The sequence below is a fragment of the Ascidia mentula genome, chromosome 1, assembly GCF_947561715.1.
Source record: "Ascidia mentula chromosome 1, kaAscMent1.1, whole genome shotgun sequence".
Classification (NCBI taxonomy): Eukaryota; Metazoa; Chordata; class Ascidiacea; order Phlebobranchia; family Ascidiidae; genus Ascidia; species Ascidia mentula.
This window is the reverse complement of record NC_138566.1, coordinates 18,925,055-18,935,368: the sequence shown is the minus strand read 5'-3', so window position 1 is coordinate 18,935,368 and position 10,314 is coordinate 18,925,055. Positions and strand designations below refer to the sequence as shown.

The following is a 10,314-nucleotide window of genomic DNA, read 5'->3' as shown; positions in this document are numbered from 1 at the left end:
TCATTAACAGATCTGGCACAACAACAGCAGGATTCCACTTTCCAAAACAGCTTGCAGGACTTGTATTGTTCTTTAGAACTGACAGAAAGGCCAGTACCCAACAATGACCTCCAGTTAATAGGTGATATATCCACGGGCAGTTTTAGACCTATTGTGCCACCTCCTTTGAGAAAGCGAGCGTTTAACACACTGCATGGCTTATCACATCCCGGTATAAAGGCAACACAACGACTGATATCCTGTCGTTTCGTGTGGCATGGCATGAACCGCGACATTAATGATTGGTGTCAAATTTGTTTAGAATGTCAGAGATGTAAGGTAAGGAGACATATACGTGCACCACTTGGCAAATATGTTGAACCTACAGGGCGTTTTCAACATGTTAATATCGACATCGTTGGTCCCCTACCTATGTGCAATGGATTTTCATATCTTTTGACGTGTTGTTGTCGGTTTTCACGCTGGTTTGAGGCGATACCTTTAATTAACATTTCCGCCGCTACTTGTACTAATGCATTTTTGTTGCACTGGGTAGCCAGGTTTGGCGCGCCCCTTTGTGTTTCAACAGACAGGGGCAGTCAATTTACCTCGGAGTTGTTCAATGACTTTTGTGTGCAGTTTGGTATAAAGTTACAGCAAACCACGGCTTATCGGCCTGAGTCAAATGGCTTCATTGAGGTGCAGCATAAATATTTAAAATCAGCTCTTAAAGCTCATAATCAACCTCATAATTGGCACGGGAATTTAGGACTTGTTCTTTTGGGTTTGCGCAGTGTGTATAAACCTGACATTGACGCCTGTGCTGCTGAAATGGTGTATGGACAAACGCTGCGACTGCCTGGCGAGTTTTTTGAAGAAGTTGTCCCCGAATTATCAATATCTGAATATTCCAAACAATTAACGGCGTTTATGTCACATTTAAATTTCGCAAACCGCAAATCACAAAGACAAGACCATGAATATGTCGATCCTGCTTTGGCTAGCTGTACCCATGTCTTCGTAAGGGTTCACGCTAAAAAAGGCACATTATATCCTGCTTACGACGGTCCCTACAAGGTTATTAATAAGCATCCCAAATTTTTCACGTTAGCAATGAACGGGCGTGAAAACACTGTCACCGTTAATCGACTTAAGGTAGCGAATTTGCCTGCGTTGCAAGATTTAACTGACGTTTCGCCAATAAGTGCTGATCCTCTTGTTAATGAAACTTCACCTGTGTTAACAGACATAACAGACGCTCTTTCGCCTACCGCCGTCATTCCACACGCAATCACTACACCACCTCAGGACACCCACGTTACTCGAAGAGGACGCTTAATCAGAAAACCTCTTCGATATAGAGATTAGGTACGGACAGCATGATTTTTGTACGAATAATTATATTGATTTTGCCGGTTTTGATCACCTTTACTCACGTACATAGTGCGCTACAACCCTTTAAACTTTGCCATGAAGCCTTGTATAAGGGGGAATATGCTATTCCCGAACCGATGTTATGCGAGAAAGAACCTGCGCCTAAATTTATGAAATGTCCCGGTTTACTTTATAATCCTTCAACAGACTACATAAAAATAGAAGTTTTTACATGTCAAATCTTTCAGTCATCTTACGAATCTCATTTTTATTTTTTTGTGGTAAATTTCATACTAAAAAATCCATGGCAATTTCTCCGCCATCTGTAGGGGCTTGTGAAGATTGGCAAAGAACTAAAGTTGCACCTTTAATAGGACGACTGGAAAAAACCTCAGATAATGTATGGTATTCCTCTAATGATTTAAAGATAGCATATAGATGGCCAACTTCTTCTAACGGAATAATTCATAATGGGGTTTTAACAAAATCGACAGTTTTATACGACCCCATTCACAAACAGATGAAAGGTGCATTAGGCATCATGGCAAAATGCAATATCCATCGTGGAAGTTGCACTGTGGGCACTCGTATTTTCACTTGGAAAGTCCCGAACAAAATAGATTGTCCCATTGTCACGCCATTAGGAACCCACGAACTAACACTGCACTTTAGATCTACTCTAAAACTTTATCGCTTGGAGGTGGAAGATCTTGGACTCAGTATACATCATCAGACTGTGTGTTCAAAATCGATTCGTGCATGTTATGGTGAGACCGCGTTATGCACAGGGGGTATGATCATTGTACCATCAAGAAGTTGCAAAGGGCCAATAAAATTAACCATTACGATTTCCAAGGCTAATTTCTCACAATTAGGAAATAATGTGGGACTTTTTATTAATGAAGCAATGGATAGTGTATCGGCCTCTATTAACAATTTAACGGCAAGTATTCATTTTTTGGAATGTCAAACACAATCGCTTTTATCAACAATTTATTCTCTTTTGGCCAGACAATATCCAGGTGAAATTTTAAGTAAATTACTTGGCGGTAAACGAGCAGGAATAACTGTTGGTGATCTAATGACTGAAATATCGTGTGAACTAATTAATGGCACCATTATCGAAGATTTACGACATAAAAACCTTTTTGCCACACGACCACTGATTAAATATTTAGATTCAAAGGGAAACATGTCAATAGGACAGTTATTCCGGGACGGTTTTGTCTACCCCACAGTTAAGTTTGTCGAAAATTATGTACCCGGTAGAGTAATGTCATTCAGAATAAAAGACACCTTCTATGTGTATGACAACTATTCTTTAACACACGTTGATTCCAAGGTTGACTTTATAACTCCTACTCTTGCACCTGGTAAATATCACGCAGAGAAGCTTGATTTTCAGTCATATGAGAATAGTTTACCACGTCCTAGTAATGGATTCGAAGATTTGAATTCAATGTTGGCACTTCTCAGCCAATCACGCCTTACTAATGATAAACTCTATCAATTTATTGATAGTAATACTGACCCGACAACAGAGGCGGATGTCTCATATTTATCCTCTACTCTAGAAGCTGCATCGAAAAATGCACTTCTTCAATTGATAAGTTCTATAACTTCACCTTTCTTATGTTTCATTTTCCTAGTAGTCTATGTACTAGCTGGAATCTGGGCAATTGTACTGACCGGATGGGTCATCAAGGTGTACGGACGAGACATCTTAAACATGGTCAAGGAGTATGCTAATAGCAAAATTGGTAAACAAATAGAAGAAGGCAACGAGATTGCTGATGATAACGGACAAACGGCTTCTTTATACCCGAAATTGACGTAACATCGGACGTGGATAATCCTATTTGTTGTCTGTGATAAAGGATACGGTATAACAATGATTTTAGATTTGTTATTGTCATGGTTAATTCCAAAATGTAAACTTTTACATTAATTAATCAACTTGTCAATAGGAAAAAAAACAGGAGAAATGCATAATTTACAGAATGGTGTTTTCAGTGAGCAATCACAGGGCTATCGCGCTGGCCGCGACGCATTCACTCAATGCACACATTTTTTTCTTCACAATTCCGGACAACGCGTCCGAAGGGCAGCACATGACTGCTAGTCGCACGGCGCACCTGATGACGCCTCAACTTCGGAAGTGACCAGAAGCCATACACGCTTGGTTGCTGAGCCTGAAGCCATGCATTGTGCAGTGGGTGAATTAAAAATCCGCTTAGTGATTTACCCATTAGCTCATTTTGCACTGGTAACTTTCAATGCGACTATTTTTTTTTATTTTCCTCAGACCGCAGCTTGATGCATCACACACATATATTTTCACTGCGTGTCGACAATTTGCCTTTTTTTTTTTCGTGGGAGATTCGTGATTACGGCCAAAACACGAGTTACATTTCACATTGCAACACCTTTTCCCACAAAGCCCGTCACCTAGTGGACTGTATTAAATGCCAATCCTGGAAATTACTAAAGACATGTTTGATTTTTTTCACTATTAATTCGAACTTTTGACACATGACAATACTCAAAGCTATTATTATTTGTATATTATCCTCAAGTTCTCTGTCCTTGTTATTGTTCCAGCGCTTGAATTAAATGTCACTTGCTTCATCGCAAAAACCGAAGCTGTTTGTCACGCAAATATAAAAAGAAAATTACTAACAAAACACCTGACAAATCATAACAACGCGCGATACGTATGAGGTAACTTAGGCCTAGGACTTTTAACTATTGTTTGTTCGAGTTTGTCTACAGATCGCGACAACATTCTACATCGAACTTCAGTGCACGTTCAAATGTTACGGAACACCTGACATTCACCCAGCAAACACTTTCGCAGCGGGGGACTTTCTGCAGAGAAACTATTTTATTTAAACGTCAATTTTAGTGTTTAATTGTGCAATTTAATGAGTCGTCTACGCGTCCGTGATTTTATGTGGGTCAATCTATTCGCCAGATGTGTTAATCTTGCACAGATGTGTTAATCGGTTTATATTTTTAATTTCGAAATCGACGTTCCTTAATAATCGCATTTTTCTCATTTTCGAAAATATTATAAATACCGTCGCACGGCCTTGAGCCAAAGGGACACCGTAGAGAGCACGAATCCGAGTAGAGGGAACGAGATTGACCGAATTACGCGCATACTAGAAACATCGTATGTTTATTAAATCAAGGTATGTTTGTTTTATCGTTTTATGTTTGGATTAAAAGTCGCAAGGGTAGTTTCTTTGGTAGAAGTTTTTAATAGTCTTAGGAGTCAGATAAACGGCAGTGTTTCGTTCTGCACACCTTAGGTCGCTGCAACTCCATGTTTTCGAGTAGTTATACCTAAAAATACAACCATCCCTACTAAAACAGCTTCTAAGCCATAGTACCCTGTATAAAAATGTCCATAACTCCCGAAATTGTGCGAATTTTGAAATAATTCGACTTTTTTTTGAATCAGTGTGAACACCAAGACGCAATGAAGCGAAAAAACTGGATCGCTGCATTTGATATTTTTGAGCGACGGTGCTGTCTAGTAAACTGAAATTTTAGGTAGTTTTTTTGGTATAACCTACTTATGCTGTTAGTAATTGATTGTAAAAGGGCTTGTAAGCTTTGTTACACAGCTCAGGCGTTTGCTTACTGATAGCAGATGAATTTGACAACACCTCTAAAAAAATTATTTTCTTTGTTTTTTTTTGTTTTGTTTTTAACTGGTAAGTGTATGTCAGCAAGTTGATGAAAAAGAAGTCATAACATCAATATATAGTGATAATTGAATAGACAAGTCTTCTACCAGTGCATATAAACCTTTTCCACAACATAAAAGAGACAATGTATAAAAAAGACAAGGAAAGAATCAGCTGTATACATTTGAAACTACCCTAGTTACTGGGTGACGCCCACCGCCACACCCACATGTGTTTGATTCTTGAACAAATTGCATGAATATGCTTCCATATATGATGCTTTGACAGCAAATTATGCATCAGAGATGTGACTGTGACATGACCAAATCATCATCATGGAACTTTTTGTGGATATACCCTTCCGAGAACAATTGGCGATTGTTATGCAAAGAAAAGAATGTGAATAATTGAATAAACAAGCCAACTACCAGTGTATAAGCCTTAGTCACAACGTTACATAGACACTCTGGAAAAAAGACAAGGAAAAAATCAGTTGTATGAAATTGAAGCGACCCTATTTACTGAGTGACGCCCACAGCCATACCCACATGTGTTTGATTCTTGAACAAATTGCATGAATATGCTTCCATATATGATGCTGTGACATGACCAAATCATCATCATGGAACTTTTTGTGGATATACCCTTCCGAGAACAATTGGCGATTGTTATGCAAAGAAAAGAATGTGAATAATTGAATAAACAAGCCAACTACCAGTGTATAAGCCTTAGTCACAACATTACATAGACACTCTAGAAAAAAGACAAGGAAAAAATCAGTTGTATGAAATTGAAGCGACCCTATTTACTGAGTGACGCCCACCGCCATACCCATATGTGTTTGATTCTTGAACAAATTGCATGAATATGCTTCCATATATGATGCTTTGACAGCAAATTATGCATGAAAGATGTGACTGTGACATGACCAAATCATCATCATGGAACTTTTGGATATGTTTTGGATATACCCTTCCGAAAACCATTGGCGATTGTTATGCTGAGGAAAGAATTACTCAATTGTCTATTGTTAGGAAGCAAAACCAGTGTTATGGAACCAGAATAAAAACCTGTAACTAAAATAAATGAAGGTTTTCTACTTTTTTTGTAAATTGGAATTTTTTTTTGGTTTGGCGAAAAAAAAAAAAATTCTTTCTTTATTTATTATAATTTTTATTTATTATTTTTTTTATACTGCACCCTCATAATGTTTATTTTATGTTATGTACATTTCTTCCTGCTATTTTGTTGTTTTGTACGCAAAAAATACAGCAATCCCACCAGTCTAAATTTGCATGCGCACATCTCGCCATTGTGACGTCATAGAGAGAAACCGAACACAACGTTCGAAAGGTTAGACCCTCCTCTACAATTCTTCTGTAGATCATTTTCAGCTACAACCAACACATAATTAGCAATGTTTACAAATGTGCAGTCACTCCTTTCACACCTTTTGTTAGTTTTTGCAAGAAATTGCCTCTAATTAATTGGCTAATTAGAGAAAAATTTCAAATGGAAAGTTAATTTTTTTTTATTTTTTATAAAAACTACTGTGTTCAAGCTATCTAGTGGTAAAAACCTTTTGTCCCTAGGCCCACTATAGCGCGAGATATGCGCATTTGAAAAATGTGCTGTAATTACAGGTGTTGGTCCCATACAGGGGACCGTGGCGGTTAACGGGTTTTAAGTCGTACACTAAGTCCGTGACTTTACTGGGTCATTAATTCTGGCAATCGGCTTTGGGAAAATGTGAAAGTCACTAGATAATCGTTCTTGGGTTTCCTGGTCTTAGGGCTTATATCCAGATTGGAAATGTTAATGTTTTCTTTGAGCCACAGTTCAAGTAAAAGCGGTTACGCTTGACTGTTCCCGTCAACAGTGCTGTGAATGTTTCTGTTTTGCTGAGAAATACAACCGAAATGATTGGCACAAATGTAAGTTGATGCCGTCAGACCCTGTGTCACAATAGTCATCACTGGGCCTGACGGTACTAATGGTTTTAGCTTTTGCTTAGCCATAGTGTCATATTATTGGCTCCACTTGCTTTTGTGTAAATTGATTTGTTAGTTGATTTGTACTTAAACATCTGTGACAAAAGTGCAATACCTTTATGTTGTTCGCAAATTCTCTTTTCGCTCTATAGGTAAATTAGCTTGGATATTTCAGTAGATCATTTTAATCCTTATATTCCTTATGAATGCCGTACAAAATGACTTGCAGCGTTGGAAGGGACTTATCGTATATCAAAAACCTCCATAACCACCACCAGCATCAACAATATTGGAAAGCCGCATTTATTTTTATTTTTATTGAGACTGACAGAAACCCTTGATTTGCACTCATCCGTAAGTTGGTAAAATATCAACAAACAGGTGCAGTTCAAACGCAACACACATAATATACAGTATAATATACACTTTTTACAGTTTGGTAATATGTCGATAAATGGTGCTTCTGATGTAGTCTGTTGTTTAAATGATCTTATAACTATATGAGAATGTCCTTTTGGTATGTGTAAACATTGAGTTCCTTGTGATTGTCGGATATTATGACGAATCAAATAGATGATTGGTCATAATATTTTTGGTTTTTAGGGAGTTTTAAAAAACCTAGCCAGCACCAACACCACCACCACCACCACGAGGATGATTAGATTGTTCTTCAACACTTCGTTTTTGAAAATATTTGAGATTTCTGACGTGTCTAACGAATTCTGGTCCCATTTGAACACTTCGTTTGTGGATTTTTTCTTGTCTGCAAGAGAATTTTTTTGTAGGTAATGAAAACCCGCTGTTTAAAAACATCTTCAATTGGATCTGGAAAATCAAACTAAGTTACAAACAAAAGAGAACAAATAGGTTGTACTCGACCTCATCTTAAAGTTGGTCTTTTCTTCAGCGTTTGATCCGTTAACAGAAAAATGTATCACCAGTAGCAGGAATACGAATAAAAACAGTTTGGTTTCCATATTCAAGAAAAACACAAAACTTGTCGCTACCACAAAATACCTAAACGACAGAAAAAATTTGGAAATACGTTTCATAAGAAACGATATTTGTTCTATAGCTTAACCCTTTAACCCATTAAGCGCCACGTTCAATATAACAATTTAAGGTTTTTGATTGCTTAAGTTCAGGTAGCTATAACTTTTTATCTACAAACGCGAGACTAAAAATTAAAACACAAAAATCATATGAAAATTAATACTCTACACAATCATCGCTTTTCCAGTTCAATAACTCCATGTTTTCGAGTAGTTATACCTAAAAATACAACCATCCCTACTAAAACAGCTTCTAAGCCATAGTACCCTGTATAAAAATGTCCATAACTCCCGAAATTGTGCGAATTTTGAAATAATTCGACTTTTTTTTGAATCAGTGTGACCACCAAGACGCAATGAAGCGAAAAAACTGGATCGCTGCATTTGATATTTTTGAGCGACGGTGCTGTCTAGTAAACTGAAATTTTAGGTAGTTTTTTTGGTATAACCTACTTATGCTGTTAGTAATTGATTGTAAAAGGGCTTGTAAGCTTTGTTACACAGCTCAGGCGTTTGCTTACTGATAGCAGATGAATTTGACAACACCTCTAAAAAAATTATTTTCTTTGTTTTTTGTTTGTTTTGTTTTTAACTGGTAAGTGTATGTCAGCAAGTTGATGAAAAAGAAGTCATAACATCAATATATAGTGATAATTGAATAGACAAGTCTTCTACCAGTGCATATAAACCTTTTCCACAACATAAAAGAGACAATGTATAAAAAAGACAAGGAAAGAATCAGCTGTATACATTTGAAACTACCCTAGTTACTGGGTGACGCCCACCGCCACACCCACATGTGTTTGATTCTTGAACAAATTGCATGAATATGCTTCCATATATGATGCTTTGACAGCAAATTATGCATCAGAGATGTGACTGTGACATGACCAAATCATCATCATGGAACTTTTTGTGGATATACCCTTCCGAGAACAATTGGCGATTGTTATGCAAAGAAAAGAATGTGAATAATTGAATAAACAAGCCAACTACCAGTGTATAAGCCTTAGTCACAATGTTACATAGACACTCTGGAAAAAAGACAAGGAAAAAATCAGTTGTATAAAATTGAAGCGACCCTATTTACTGAGTGACGCCCACAGCCATACCCACATGTGTTTGATTCTTGAACAAATTGCATGAATATGCTTCCATATATGATGCTGTGACATGACCAAATCATCATCATGGAACTTTTTGTGGATATACCCTTCCGAGAACAATTGGCGATTGTTATGCAAAGAAAAGAATGTGAATAATTGAATAAACAAGCCAACTACCAGTGTATAAGCCTTAGTCACAACATTACATAGACACTCTAGAAAAAAGACAAGGAAAAAATCAGTTGTATGAAATTGAAGCGACCCTATTTACTGAGTGACGCCCACCGCCATACCCATATGTGTTTGATTCTTGAACAAATTGCATGAATATGCTTCCATATATGATGCTTTGACAGCAAATTATGCATGAAAGATGTGACTGTGACATGACCAAATCATCATCATGGAACTTTTGGATATGTTTTGGATATACCCTTCCGAAAACCATTGGCGATTGTTATGCTGAGGAAAGAATTACTCAATTGTCTATTGTTAGGAAGCAAAACCAGTGTTATGGAACCAGAATAAAAACCTGTAACTAAAATAAATGATGGTTTTCTACTTTTTTTGTAAATTGGAATTTTTTTTTGGTTTGGCGAAAAAAAAAAAAATTCTTTCTTTATTTATTATAATTTTTATTATTATTTTTTTTATACTGCACCCTCATAATGTTTATTTTATGTTATGTACATTTCTTCCTGCTATTTTGTTGTTTTGTACGCAAAAAATACAGCAATCCCACCAGTCTAAATTTGCATGCGCACATCTCGCCATTGTGACGTCATAGAGAGAAACCGAACACAACGTTCGAAAGGTTAGACCCTCCTCTACAATTCTTCTGTAGATCATTTTCAGCTACAACCAACACATAATTAGCAATGTTTACAAATGTGCAGTCACTCCTTTCACACCTTTTGTTAGTTTTTGCAAGAAATTGCCTCTAATTAATTGGCTAATTAGAGAAAAATTTCAAATGGGAAGTTAATTTTTTTTTATTTTTTATAAAAACTACTGTGTTCAAGCTATCTAGTGGTAAAAACCTTTTGTCCCTAGGCCCACTATAGCGCGAGATATGCGCATTTGAAAAATGTGCTGTAATTACAGGTGTTGGTCCCAT

General features: G+C 37.0%; 1 pseudogene; it reads left to right on the top strand.

Moving 5' to 3' along the window:
* The first annotated feature begins 1,358 nt into the window (after positions 1-1,358).
* LOC145888943 (uncharacterized) lies at positions 1,359-3,783 on the top strand (annotated as a pseudogene).
* Positions 3,784-10,314: the final 6,531 nt, after the last annotated feature.